The following is a 15,918-nucleotide window of genomic DNA, read 5'->3' on the forward strand; positions in this document are numbered from 1 at the left end:
AATTGCGGTATCGAATCAGGATACAGAAGAAAGTTTCCCATTTAGGGCTTACTATTGGAAACGATGTTGAAAATAAGGTAAGCCCTGGGACGAGGTTGTGCTTGCGTCAGTTGTTCTTTGCACTTGACTCAGGTATCTGTGACGTCAAAACTCACGAGATTGTCACTTTTCCTCTAGGGCTAGTACCAGCAAAAAAGTTTCACTCAAATTGCTGATGAAAACTACGGATACTACGGATATTGTTTTGGGGCAACCTTCAAAAATCCATTAACTCGAGTTTAATGAATTTGTGGGAAAAAGGCTCGAAAAGCTCTTCAACTTAGCGAACTCCTTCAACAAAATGAACGTCAAAGTACGAACCTTGGGTGAAGATGGGATTGAGTTTTTTTGGGTTAATTGCTGGCAGTATTTGTTTGTTTGTTTGTTTGTGTGTTTGTTGGTGTTTTATTTGTTTTTTTCAGCTTCGTTGGCACGGTTGAGGAGGACCGAAGACATTGTAGTAACTCTAGAGTTCAGGCCGTTCCCACGCACATATTTCACCTGGACTTTTCAGGGTCAAAATAACATTTTCCCGATCTTTGTCCAAGTCAGTTCCCCCGAAAAACTTCGGGATGAGAGACACTTTTTCTATACATTTGGGGGAAATGACCAGCGGAGACTTCATGGGGAATATTACTGCCTTACCTTACCGTTCAGAGTAACACAAAATGCGTCTGTGTCTACCTTGTTGATTTTTCATCATCAGCTCTCAATGCATTTCAGCATTGGCCTACGGATGCAATCAATTTGAAGCCCCATTAGCCCCTAGGCCTATTCATTGTTTAATTAAAAGAAACAGTACAAGTGTACCTATAAGTATAGTTTTACGATTAAGTGGTCTCTTCACGTTTATTAACTTATAACGTTTGATGTCTTCGAATGTAATTGTGAAGCCCATAACTCTGAAGTGTTTATTGATGCTGGTAGGGTAACAAGGACGTTTGCATTGGGCGCCAAGAAGCGCTTTCTGGGGCTGCATGAGACGGTGTGAGGGCTTCTGTTTGTCTCCCGTTGTACAAAAAACGGGGTTTGGGCGCATGGACAAGCCCAAACGCAGTCTATAAATCGCCCACAAAATGACCCAAATTCGTCATTCCTACGACTCAACAGCTGCAGAATGATGCTGAAGATTGTCGTGCTTGCCGTGCTGCCTACACGGCTTACTCCAAGCCAGGGGTACGTAGACTCTTCATTCAGTGCATCTTTGCAAGATAATTTTCGAACATTGCCGATTATTGTGTCGATATTTATTTTACTAACATCCAGTTACTTCATAATACCTCGTTTATTATGTCTTTTTTTTGGTACAGCTTTTTGCACAACTTTTTTTAATGACAGCTGAATGTTATCCTGTCAGACAAATGTTTTCAAAAACCTGTACCAACCTGAATAATGTTAAGATTGCTCTCCCTGTGCATCCATTGACAAATCAACAGCTTAGTCCACGCATGTTTACGTTACATACCAAGTGTGGACATTCCCTTGGTTTCGTGTAGTTAAGAAAAACCAGTCCAAAAGCTCATTTTTCTCAAACTGTGAAAACTCTTTCAACCCATTTCCCCCCTATGATCCCTTAGTGTTTCTCTTCATTTTGCCACCGATAAACATAACCCAAAATGCCTCTATAAACCTGTTTTTCCAGAAATGGGGAAACACTGTGTTGTCTCCTCTGCCACACACGTAAACACCGTCAATCGTGGACGCCCCATTGTCCCTAATCCTCTTTCCTTTGTTTGTATCTAACTTTTTAGCAACAGCTCTCATTGTTTTGTGTGTGGACGTATTGTTTGTGCCCCAATTCTTTTGTCCTACGTCCACGATTGCCGGTTGTTTTCACACGCACACACCCTAATTATTGTCGTTAGCTTTATTCATAATATTTCAGTTAACCTTTATCTGTCATTCCTGTGCATACTCATCCACTTCGTTATAATTCATCCCTGTTTATCCTTTGCAACTAACACTGAGCTGTGTTTGCGGGGCATTTCGCCACTATATCGACCGCGCATTGCTGTTGTTTTTGTGCGGGCGGGTTCCCCTCAAAAAGCTCAGTGTCGCTTGGACTCACTTTCCCTTCTATTGCAGGGAACACTTGCCGGCCGTGAAATAATATTTACATCTAAACATTAGAAAACCTTCATTATCTTTTAGGGGATCGTGACATAGATTTTACTCTAAATATATTCTGCACTTGCTACTCCTGCTAAATGTAAACATTACATCTGACCTCCCTTTCGGGTTAATGTTATATGTAACGTGCACTTTCGGAACTATTTGGCATTTCCCAGTTTTTCTTTTTCTCATGACAATTTCGCAAGTTGTTGCTGTGATGTTATTTCATGAAGGCACTGTAGTAATTAAGAGTTTTCTGTACTATTTATGAACCACACTTCATGATGTGCTTCCTGACCCTTTTCTGCCAAACGTTTGCTACCTAGCATATTGCCATATACCTGTATCATAACAACAAACTATTTAATAGCAACACCGCTAAAACAGCCAAATGTCCAGGATTCTGGTCCCGCATTGTGCTGAAACAGTTGTGACATTAAGGTCTGTGTTTGAGATGGCGTCACACTTGTACCCTTGCATTTGGAGTTTCTTGATATGGCAGAACAACCTTGAGATTGAAAACAAGGGTAAAAGGGGCACCTATTACCATGTTTAAAGTTGTATGAAACCAATAAGGCGAGCAGGGCCCTATAAATTTCCGATGTTTTCCTGGTGTATTCTCTTGTCATTGTATCTTTACAATCACAGAAAAGTGTGTTGCATTAATGTTTTACTTATTACCTGTGTAACGTCTGGTTGTAGGCCATCAATTTTTCTCTAGATTTTGTGCTTTAAACCAATACGGCTCATTCATATTACTGAGTAAAAATTTATCCTGTAGATTAACGGGATGGGCGAAAACCCCGTGAAAAAACTTTTTGAGGAAAAAAACACGGGGAAATTCCCAATCCGGCTCCAGAAGTGGCAACCAAGTTTATAACTCCGTAGATCGGCGTGTTTTGAACTTATTTATTAATTGCTTCAATTGTTCTGACTCATGGCTTTATTAAGTTCTGGTTCATGATGCTATCCTAGTGCTAAATTGTAATCTTTGCGCCACTCACTGCCAACCTTTCTGGTAACATTCCATTATTTCCAATATTTTGGAACGTTCATCTCTAGTTAAGTTGAGCTTTAAGCTTTAAATAGGTAGACGATCTGACACTTGCAGAGGTCCGTCATGCTAATGAATCTAGCCAGATTGGATTTGATCTTGACGGCCTGGATGCGTGGACGAAGGACAGCCACCTCAGGCTCAATCCTACCAATGCAAAGTTAGCGAGTTTGCTTCAAAAAAGACCCTCCAACACCACCTTATCTTAAAATTGGTGGATTGAGCTTGGGTTGGTGTCCGAGACTAGGCTATTGGGCCTGATAGTCCAATCTAATCTTGGCTGGCAATCTCAGGTTGTGATATGGTCTCAAAAAGTAGTCGTAGGTTATACATGCTTGGCCGCCTGAAACAGTTTGGTTTGCCTATCGATGACTTGGTCTCCGTGTATACTTGTTATGTCCGTCCAATTTGTGAGCATGCAGCCCCAGTTTGGCATGGTAACATCAGCAATAATCAGACATATCAACTTGAACGCATTCAAAAGCGTGCATGTCGTATTATTCTTGGAGCTGACTATGAGTCATACTCAATCGCTTGTGATCGGTTAAGCCTTCAAACTCTGGAAGACAGAAAGACTCCATCTCTGCTCCCCATTTGCTAGTAAATGGACAAAATCAGTTAGATATGCAGAATGGTTTCCTCCTAACAATAGCACCCACAATATGACTCTGAGACAATCCAACATTTACCAGATTCCACATCACAAAACAAATAGGTATGGCAATAGTGCAATTCCCTCTCTGACAAAAACTCCTGAACCAGAATTCCTTAGCAGCAATAATAACAATAATACTGTTATGTCCCCTTTTGTGTGTTTTTTAGATTATATTTACACTGTAGATACATGAACTTCTGTAATTCTTATTCATTTTAAATTCAAATTTTTCTTGTTGAATTTTCTTGTTGAATTTTCTAGTGGTTTTTTTATTTTCTTGTAATAACCATGCAATTCAGCGTCCGGCTGCGAATTGGTCTAATAAAATATGAATATGAATATGAATATTAGCCTTCCAATAACCTGTTGACCTTCTTCAATTTAAAGGTTGCTTTTCAAACAGTTTGCCTTATTTTCCCTTATCTATGACGAACTTTTAGTAATCTTGCTAACGTTGGCGTTGCTTCCAGTTATCATTTTCTTTTTTTCAAAAAATTGAGACCTTATCTTTACTGTGGTACCTGTTGTTTACAACTCTTTTTGCGATATTCCTTGATTACCATGCTCTATAACTTTGACTTTATTTTTTGATTTTTTAAATTTATTTATTTATTAATTTTTTAAACTTTTTTCAAACTATTTCTGAATTCACCTATATTTATTTCTGGTTATTTTGTTCTTTTGTCACATTCTTTCTTGGCCTTTTAAGGGCAACATGTCATGTCGTATATTCGGGATTACTTTCCATAATCTCTTACCATCATTAAAGTTACTTTGATGGTTGTTTAATAACATTACCTGACTTTCATTGATACAATGACTTAATTTCCGTAATACCGTTTTTCTAACATTACCTGAACAGGATTAGTAAAATTGACTTGGTTATACTCTGACATACTATCTGTAATCAATTTGTCAAGAACTTTCAATTTTTTCTTTGAATCATTTATGTTGTACAGTATGAATTATTTTGTTAGCTAAACTTGATCCGGCCACCCTTTTACTCATGTAAAACTAACCGGGGTTTGATGTACTGGTTTGTTTTGTGGACCTTGATTAATTGCCTACTATAAGTCCGTGTGCAAGCACTGCGTAAGTTATTTCAAATTAAGCCTTAGTATAGGTGTGCACCCAGTGCACTTGCTCAGTGTTTCCGGTGGTTTTGGTAATTATTACAATAGTTGTTATGAATTGTGTTAGCTTACTCTACTAAAGGAGGCGTCTTTCTACTATTTGGCCTTTCAACTTTGAGTTTTTCGATAACAACTCGTATCGCGGGTGTCAAGTGCTGAGTCTACTTTCAGACACCGCATCTTCTGATATTATATTGTATGTTATACTAACTGCAACCCTTGGCATACCTTTCCAACGGCTAAGTTTATTTTATCCGTGTTATAGGTTGTCTTGGTTTAGAGAAGCCAGCCTTGTCTGCTCCCTGTTTTGTTCAGTCTTTTGTGTGTCAATTAGCTGAAACGGATTATCCCGTTCTTGCTGAATGATTCTACTTGCGTTTTGGCTATCCAATCTTTCACCCGTGCTTACAATATCAAGATTAACCTTGCAATCAAGGGTCATTACCTGATAGAGTAGGGAATTGGTTAAGCCCCTCGATACCCACTGTACACTGTTCTTGTGCAACTACAAGTCGGCCATGCATGAACATCTTGTGAAATTTGAATATGTCAAGCAGAAAATGGCTGCTGTCTTGTTGCTGGCACATACTTAAGCTTCACATGTCTCCCTGTACATCTTGGTTGTACAGGTTTCAGTGCTTTTTCCGTTTACTTACAGGGCGTCCTGAAAAAAAGGTGCATGTAAACCCCTCCATTTTGCTAATTTACAACCAGGGCGGGGGAACCGGGGGGGGGGGCATTGGGGGCCCCAAGTGCCCCTTTTGCGGCCATAAATGTGCCCCCTCGATCATTAAAGTGTCCCCTCGAGATAAATAAAAATGTCCTGAAAGTATCTTACTATTTCTTAGAAGTAACCATTTCCCAATAATGTTAGAGATTTTTTTGATATAAACGAGGAATATGAAAACCAAGTCCCATAACCCATACAAGACGCCCTGAAAATGGGCACATAATGTATGTTTAGCATATAATCATTGGTTTTGAAGAGCGCCCCCTATGTTGAAAGATGGTACCAGTACCACCCCCCCCCGCCCCCCCCCCCCCCCCCCCCCCCCACACACACACACACACATTCTGGAATTTGTATCCTTGTGGAGACATTTTTTTGTTCTCGTGTAGTAAAGTTTTCGAGTGTGAAATTTTAACCAGAATAAATTTCCTGGGCTGAAATTTGGACTAAATATCCCTTCTCTAAAACTCTTCCATTTGCGACAGATCAACCTACCTTGGAAATTCCTAGTTTTTGAGTAAAATCCATATATCTATTTCGTAAAATTCTTGTGGAGACGTATTCATCTATAGAAATGTTCTTCTGGAGACTATACAATCTTTTGTTCCCTATTGTGTTCATGTCTCCGTAAGGTAGTAAATTCCAGTACACACCCCCACACACCCACTATTTGATTCTACGGAGGCGAAGTGTCCGGTGAAAAAAACGTGTCGACATTTCAGCACGGGTTTGCAAGTGCCCCTTTGGGTGCTGCCCCCCCCCCCCCCCCCCCCCCCCAGTTTCAAACCCGTTCCGCCGCCACTGTTTACAACAAACATTTTCTACAGATGTTTACACCATCGTCAAGATAATAGATTTAGCTTGAGAAGATCGTTTGTTTCATTGAGATAGCTTTTGAAAATCCAAAGATATGTTTGAACGGCAAAGCCAAGAAGCCACTTTCTGTGAAGCAGTTAAAATCAGTATAGTCCCAATCTAAAACCAAATCATTTTACTGTTAGTGAGTTTAACATTTTTAAGCAGAGTGTGCAAATATTATTTATATTTAATTGAACTCTTTCATTGAAGTTTTAAAAAAGTGAACCTGTCTGTACTATTAAATCGTTTCAACATAAGAACAAAACCCTATATTGTCGTTTGAATGGAATGTTTGTCTTACACCCATAGGGATAATCTTATCAAAAGAGCCATGCTGGCATTGTCTGACCTTTGAAGCACTCGCTTCCTAAAAGTGGCAGAGAATGGTGTTTTGGGCTTTGCGGTTATTCAAACATTTCTCTGGATTTTCAAAAGCAATCTTAATTAAGCAAACGGTATTCTCAAGCTAAATCTGTAACCTTGAAGATCGTGTGCTTACACGATCGTGGGCTTACACGATTTGCAGTAAATTCCGGTTGTAAATTGGCGAAAATGGCGGGGTTTACATGCGCCATTATTTTCAGGACACCCTGTATGATTTGCATTTTCATGATTATGTAACCACGTACTAAATGGGATTCAGCTTTCTGCTTTGTTCCCTGTGATTCTTTTTTAAGTGCCATGTACAGCTCACAACTCCCGTGCGGATGTGATGCACTATAAATAGAATGACCAGTCATCCATAAATTTCATTAAGAGTTACTTAATTTATTTACAAATGTGTAAAAGACACCACCCAATTATAAATGATTTTCAAAGAAGTATAAAAGGGTGTGGTTTTGGGTGTATTAAATATACATGAAAAACACTCATATTTCTTATTTTTTTTTCGCTGTATAGGTTCGTAACAAAGATCTTGAATTTGCAACGGAGGAGCTTTTTCGCTACTTCGGTGTTGAAAGCCACGAAAAAGGTATTGTGGCACAATTGATGTGGGCAACCGCGCTAAAACATCGTTTATTTTGGTGACGTCTTTCCTAACCGAATATGAAAAAATCATGATTGTCTCTCGAATCATAGAAAATATAATTATTGCCACAAAAATATTTGCTTATACGAAGTATAATACATGTATTGGGTTTATTTGAAAAACTATTGAAGGTTGTCGCAAACCTTTGCGTCGTTTGCAAAACTATTTCGTTTCAGCATCACCATTTAGGGCCCCAACCCCCTTGCCCCGCTCAATGTTGTCTCTCATTGCGCGGCGTGTGCTCCAATAGCTGGAGAGAACAACATTGACCGGGGGAGCGGGGGAAAGGCCAAGGAAGTGTCCCAACCACTTTGGTGGGATAGTGGCTATTAAACTCAGTATTCCACAACGCATGACCACAATGCATTCCTTTGTGCACGCTCATTACATGTTGCAATAATTTTGAAAGGGGTATTGTTGAGAGAAGTCACCTAAGAAGGTCATAGCACTGAAGACGATAACAATTAAATTTCCTTTCTTTGTAGCCCCGGAATATGAGATTGTGTACCCACTCGTAGTCGAAGCTGAAGGCAAGAGGAGTGTTGGCAAGGGAGCCACTGCCGCCTCATTCTTAGAACTGGAAGTCGAAGCCTTTGGAGAGACGCTTAACCTTATCGTAGACCACGACGACAGTAATTATGCCCTGGACTCCAGGTTGAGATCTACACAGATGAAGGCATCCAGAAAGTGCCACTTCGGACTGACTGCGTCTACACAGGGAAGGTAGCCGGTGAAAAGGACTCTCTTGCATCCGTAACCGTTTGTGACGGCTTGGTAAGTCATAGGCCTAGTGCTTAAGTGAATCCCATAGCTGCCACCAAAATGTTTGAAGAAGGGTTTATTGTATCATTGATTGGACTAAGTTATGATATTTCCCAAATAAATAATGAAAGGAATTATTTCAAAAGTAATCCTTGTCTGGAGCCGACACCAAAGTGTGTGTTTGCATGCCTTTTATTCGGTTGTTTTATTTTCTGAATGGTGTCTTTTTTTGCAAGATGGCGGTCATATTTCGCAACCATGGCCGTGGTGAGCTTTACATCGAGCCACTAGATGACGAACATGCCGTCAAGCGAGATGTTGGTCGCGGTCACCCGCACGTTGCCTATAGGAACAGACCAGTGGAAAGAGGGGCATTCTGCGAGACAGAACGTAATATAATTTATTTGATTTTGTTTTTATTGATCACACTTTTAAAACAAATTCCGCATGTAAGTCAAAACAATAAAGAACTCACATTTCTGACGCAGATCATTCATTCTGAAGCTGAAAACTGGAATTCTCAACTAAAGTTGTAATGACTCGAGTCAATGACTCGACTCGAGTCCGACTCGAGTCACATTTTTTGGTGACTCGACTCGACTCGAGTCCCGACGGGTAAATGACTCGACTCGACTCGAGTCACTGGAGCAAATGACTCGACTCGACTCGAGTCCCTCATCACAATGACTCAACTCGACTCGAGGAAGGCTAATACGACTCGAGACCCAAAATAAAAGCAAAACTTATTTGCAAAAAATATTTGCGATGACTTACGCCGCGCCGTTCGCGTTGCCAATTTTTGTTCACGTCACATTATGTTCGCGAATAATGTATGCTCATATACAGCGGCCGTCTGTTTTCCTTCCTCCATAGTGATACAACAAACATACACCGTGTCGCGGACTCCCACCTTGTGGTTCTATACCTGTAGCATGTAATGCTAAACCCGGAACCAGACTTAAAACGCATTTCTCAATCCGTGGTTTTATCATTGGTTTCGCGCGATTTCTTATTAAGCTCTTGGTGGAACGCTGGCTAAATTTATTTCCCGATTTCACAAAACAAAATGGATACGGACGGCTAACCTTTAAATAATCAGAAACAGTTTTGTATAATGCATTTAGGTTTTGACGTTGTCAGGGATCAGCGAACAACAAAATCTAGACCCGAAGCCAAACCAGTTATAAGACCGAGGTTTCACATCTTCTTATCTGTGACATGAGCTAGCAACTGTTGGTTGGGTACCATATAGCATACTTTATGTCTTTGGATTTTCGTAATAGACTGGTGCCTTGTATTCTTTCTCTCTTGTGTTTGTTGCTTTTTATTGTAATTTATAAATAGTGTTAAAATATTTGTGACTCGAATTGACTCGAGCTAAATACTTGACTCGACTCGACTCGACCACATACTGTGACTCGACTCGACTCGACTCGTTGATCTAATGACTCTACTCGACTTGAGTCACTTCTTTAAAATGACTCGACTCGACTCGAGTCACAAAAATCAGTGACTCGTTACAACTCTGCTCGTCAGTTTTTATGACAGCTTGTCAAATTCCAAGCTTGATGCCCGACTGGTTTGTTTTGCAATTGTTCTCCTAAGCGCCACCAACTTTGCCGTTAACATTTGCTGACGAGCCGCCAGAAGCCTTGCCGATTGACACGAAGGCAACAAAATATCTGGAGCTGGCATTCATTTCCGATCCAGACTTAAATGTTCGTAAAGGGAGCACCAGCGCAACCACCACGTGCCTTAACGCCCTCTTCAACGCCGTGAGTATTCGTATGACAGTATATCAATGACAGAAACCTTGCTCAAAGCGAACATCAGACTGTTTGTTACCACTGAGAAGAATGTAGTAACCAACGCATAGCGTATCACCGACCGATAATGTCTCACACAAATTGACCGATGCTATAGCACTATAACCGATAATGTAAAAAACATTGACCGATGGTGTAGTAAATGTTGCCACACCATGGGTCAATTTATGTTACATTATCGGTTGGTGATACGTTATCCGTTGGTTACTACATTAGCGTAACACCGTTATCAAACACCCTGCGAAATGATTCGGAAGAAAACTAAACCTGACGAATGTTTTTGAAAGGGTGCCCGCGGGCAACTTTAAACGTTCGTGAGCGACGGATACCAGTTACCAGACATGTTTTGTTCCTGCATTCATATAAAGCAAAACTTTCAGCAGGATGCACACTAGCTAAACTTTGAAGCTATTGCTTCAAACGAAAACAAGTGCACAAAAGCAGTAAACCCTATACGTGCCTTTAAAACACTTTCCATTAATCAATGTGTACCTAGTGTGTCACTAAAGCATCAAATAATGTTGAAAAGCGGGAACTGTTGTAAAGAAAAAAGGTAGGCCTAAATAAAGGTCGATTGGAAATAAGGGAAAATTGGCCTTCATGTGCTTGAGCTTATACTAGTCTTTCATACCACATTGCGATACAGATAGTGGCCTTTGTTGAGTTATTTTCCTGCGCCCATTGGCGGCGTTTAATTGGCGTCATTATCTAATCAAAATGAATTTGAAGGCCAGAGGCAGTCAGTTGACCAAAAAATGTGTTGCTCGACCACTCCCCATTATCTTTTTGCTATTATTATTTTGTCGTCACCATTTTCGCCTTATTTTGGTACTTTTTGAGAAGGCTCTTCACATTGTGCGCCTACCATTGTTGGTGATGAAGGACGCATATTTACAAGTATTCTCTTAGCGATTTTCCTCTTGCTTTCTCATTCTTATATATAATTAAGGTGAAAATGTTTTGCGATTGAGTTCTCTGAGAGGAACTGCGCTGGTTCCCAGGCTGACGTACGTCAAGGTCTTTGGAGTACATGAGGTAGGTTTATGACGAATAAGCCTATACAAGTCATGTAGTTATCTCACAACTTCACATGGAAGCGAGACATGGAACAAATTAAAGTTGAAGTTCATATTGAAGAAGTTTATCTCTAATGAAGAATGGATTCGCTGAAGCCCATATGAAGTATTATTTTAATATTGCATCAAGTCTAACGTGTCCAGGCTACATTATCCTTGGACTGAAACTGTGTTTCTTTGTATTGATCTATTTTTGAACTTAACGAAACAATAACGCAAGTTTTGCAAGGTAAAGTATAGTGTCTGCAACAAGTTTTTTATTATTTGGACTGTGGCTCACGTTTTAAAAATATTCGTTTCTTGCCAATAATTAAAATATGCCCTAAAGAAAATGATAAAGACAAATAAAAGACAAGAGGTCAAGGCGTTTGTTGAGTTACAAACGCAGCGTGGTCGGGCCGACAACTATTCATTAACACAACCCAGTTAAGGTATGAATAATTTTATGTCAAACAAAGACCACGAAAATTTAACCCTTCCAGTGCAACCAATGATTTTGTTTAAAACAAAATGTTTTAAAACAATTTTTTTAAATATTTTTTTAATATGACGGCATATGTCACGTGATGACGTCATCGTGACGTCACTTAAATTTTCATTCATAACACATCCCGGTTTAGGTGCATACCAAGTTTCAACAATCAGACCTGTATTCTGTAGATATTGGCCTTCAAAATATTCAATTTTTAATATGACGTCTCATGTCACGTGATGAGTCATCGTGACGTCTCTTAAATTTTCATCTGTAACACATCCCAGTCTCAGTACATATCAACGTTCATTCAAACGGATGTGAGGGGCAGTTCTCTTGCGGGGACTTCAGGGAAGGGGGCTCTGGTCTGGTTCTGGAGTAAGGAAGAGGGGGGCACGCAGGTTCTTTGTTGGAGTGAGTGCTCACACGGAAACTGGATCTCCCTTGCTCTGATTGTTTATTCAAACTGAATCGGCCCAGGTGGGGCCACCTGTAAAGATCGGGCAGGCACTCATAAGTTTCATTTCAAAATACAAACAATGTACATGTGTAACTTATGAAATAATAAGCGTACATGTATTAGAAAGATGTACACACATTACCAGAGTTAATTACCAAGAGTGAAAAGCCTATATGCAAGTATGGTGACCGCATCGAGCACCCAAGGATGGAATCACAAACAGACAGCCGGCCCTGCGCACTGACTGACCAACACTCGCACACACTATCACACACCGCAAGCACCCACATCCGTCCCTAAAATGCACAACATGATCACCAACTTACATGAACTTTCCAAAACTATATGACAGTGACAGTTGTAAGCATTTCTATATACTGGTCTCCAGACAATTAAGTGCCCAATAATGCAATATAGGCTACGTCCACATAAAATCACTCTTAAACCACAAACTACTGTAAGTTACATATCACAATACATGTACTGCTCACGCACGCGCACTGCACATGGTCACACTGTGGTGCCATCAGTGCAAACATGGGTTTCTAACCCCGTGCATTTGGTCACAGTGCTCCCTAAATCTTACAGCAAAAATCTCTCCAAAAACTTCATTACATTCTCCAAAACTACCACTATATTACTGCTCACGCACGCGCACTGCACATGGTCACACTGTGTGTGCCTCAGTGCAAACATGGGTGCTAACCCTCGTGCATTTGGTCACAGTGCTCCCTAACTCTTACAGCAAAAATCTCTCCAAAAACTTCATTACATTCTCCAAACTACCACCATATTAATCTATAATAATTTGCTGATACAATAAAGGGCACATAAGTAATAATTATCTGGATTTTTTGGTGAAATAATTGCATTCAAAAATGACCTAAAAAAGTACAATACATTTACCTGTAAAGATCGGGCAGGCACTGCCTAGCCTAGGCCTTGCCGCGACCGCATGGTTTGGGAGCTGTGAATTAACAACGTGCAGTTCACGTCAAGTGAACAATCCACAAAAGTGATCTAAAGCCAAACCCTAGTGATTGATAATTTGAAATACAAGATTTAATCAAGATTAAATCTAAACATAATGTTCATAATCCTTGACTAAGAAATATTCACAAAATACAAGTTCAAAATCACAGCTCCATAAATCAATACTATTTTTGGCTCCACTAGAAAATCAATACTTTGTATAGCCTTGTCTCGAGTCACACTGAGTGACTTCACTCAAGTCACATGAATAAATAACAAGGTAAATGCAAGGTTTGTAGTGAATAAACAACCAGAGAAAGGGGTCATTATAGAAGAACAAGAAATATAATCAACACAACCATTACACGGACATGCAGTTCTGGAGATATAGCCCAATCTGTGAGATCTAGCCGAATTCTGCTAGAAAATAGTCACAACAGAAAAATCGCATATAATGTGACGTCACGTGACTCATGATGACGTCACGATGATGTCAATGTTCGGTACACAACTTCAGCTGCTGGTCTAAAGTGTATGCCAAGTATAAAAGCAATCGAATTGATTTCAGTGCCCAAAGTGAGGGTAACAATAAACGTGTACAAATGATATGGGCAAACATAGGGCTTTTCCGCTTATTGAGTGGTCAGGCACAACCCGACCACTGTCTAGAATTGTTCTCACAAATCTTCTTTGTTTGGTTCTTTTTTTTTCCGGACAATACTTCTCTGCGGGTTTTCTCCTAAAAAGGTTCATGATATTAACTTGTAACTTTCAGTATACATCGACCCTCATCCAAAGTGGTGCATATTACTCTTACGTCATGATGACGTCATCGGGTGTCAAATTACAAGCGATTTTACATGAAAAAGGGTCCAATTACTTTCACCCATAACTCTTGAACAAAATAACCAGTGATGTTTATATTCTGTAATCAGATAGACCATGAATTGATAAACATTTCTTTTTGTGTACGTTTGTGAACTCACTTAACCCTTTCTTCCGGGTCAACCGGAAGGTTAAAGTTATGTGAATTCAAAATGAAGACTTGAACCTGAAATCAAAACTAGAGTTTCGCGTTTGTTGTTACAAACGCAGAGTGGTCGGGTAGACAACTATTTTATGAAACACTGTCCAGTTAACGGGAACATGTAATAGGATTTATATGACTTAAATACATTTAAAACAGCTTTCTTGCCATGTGCAATGTAACTATGAAGTTTCCACCTCCTTTGTAGCAGTAAAAGAAAGAAATTTCAACATTTCAGCTTTTATGCTAATGAAAATGTCCATATTCATGAGCCAAAGCGTGATGTCATTCAAGGCAGAACCGTAGTGTCTCCATAGCTTTGTGTATCCAAATATATGTCAAAGTTTTCTTTATTTTCTTGGAGTAAATTCCACTTTTTATTGTTTATCATGTAAAACAGCTTATTTGGACAATCGTAGTGGCAAATATTTCTTCCAAAAAAAGTTTTGTGGGTAATTTTGAAGGACTAATTTGTGTACTGTTCATAACGCACCTTTGGCAAGGAGTACCTTGTGTGACAAAAGCAAAATAGCGCCCTCTTATATATTGATGAAAGGATTTACTAATAATTGAAAAACTACCACTTTCTTGTCACTTCCAATGAAAACAAGTATTAAGATCTTGTACGTATTGTTGCAACACATAGTAATGTGCATGAAAACAAGATGAGCTGAATTTCCACTGCATATTTCCTTTAAGTTATGAATATTTTTATCTAAGAACAAAGGATTTCGAAATCAGATCATTTCCAGTAAAATCAATTATTTTTATCTGCAAGTAAAAAAATACATCTTTAACGGTGTGATCAATTTTAGTAAGCATTCTATGTACACATGTATGCAAGCTATTTCTTGGTTGATGACGTCATTATTCAAAAACGGAAAGAGATGTTCATTGTAAAGTAAAATAACGTATGTATTCATAACAACCACCTTCCGGTTTGATGACGACACAGTATTTGGAAGCAAAGGTGAACATTGTAATGGATATCTTTTTTGGGCTAAGATCGACATGGATCAATTGATAGAATTACATTTAAAATATGATCGTTTTAAAATTCTCATAGAAGTAACTTCCGGTCTGATGACGTCATGAATTTGAAACCTTGCCAAGTTATATGTGGTTAATCAAAGAATATCAAGGGGCGATTTGGTAAAACTTGAATGGATGGTTTTCAAATTAAAGAAAGCTCACACTATCTTATGTGCCGCTAGGGGGGCGCCCTTTCGAAAGATGACGTCATCACACTGTTTTATTTGTCTGACATTCCTCACTAAACACTTTCCTAATTTAATGTGTGTAGTAAAATGCTTCCGCTTTTGAGTTATGTTCGGTTTTTATTGCACTTCCGGTAACAACGGAAGTGAAAGGTCATGCGGTTTTGTGTCCGGGAACACGAAATGTTTCTCACGGCATAGTCTACAACCTCACGAAAAAACAAACACGATACTCTATTTAGTTGAAAAGATATAACGCAAACTATTTTGTCAAAAGTTGCCCTTAAATCGCTTGTAATTTGATACCTGATGACGTCATCATGACGTAACAAAATTTACAACATCTTCGTTACATGGTACAAGTTCACACTAGGTTTTATGATCATACCGTAAACCGTTTGGAAGAATTGTTGCTTTGTTTTGATTTCAGGCTAAAGTCTTCGTTTTGACTTGACCTAACTTTGACCTTCCGGTAGACCCAGAAGTAAAGGTCAA

At 39.4% G+C, this 15,918-nt stretch overlaps 1 long non-coding RNA gene and 1 pseudogene across 1 annotated transcript; one reads left to right on the forward strand and one right to left on the reverse strand.

Moving 5' to 3' along the window:
* The first annotated feature begins 1,156 nt into the window (after positions 1-1,156).
* LOC119720229 overlaps positions 1,157-15,918 on the forward strand; it is a 31,839-nt pseudogene continuing 17,077 nt past the window's right edge.
* LOC119720235 lies at positions 12,188-13,234 on the reverse strand. Its single transcript, XR_005270079.1, has 2 exons — positions 13,114-13,234; positions 12,188-12,237 (listed from the first exon to the last, which is right to left on the reverse strand). It is a non-coding gene; the product is annotated as an uncharacterized LOC119720235 (long non-coding RNA).

Source organism: Patiria miniata, unplaced genomic scaffold, assembly GCF_015706575.1.
Source record: "Patiria miniata isolate m_02_andy unplaced genomic scaffold, ASM1570657v1 HiC_scaffold_13, whole genome shotgun sequence".
NCBI classification, from domain to species: Eukaryota; Metazoa; Echinodermata; class Asteroidea; order Valvatida; family Asterinidae; genus Patiria; species Patiria miniata.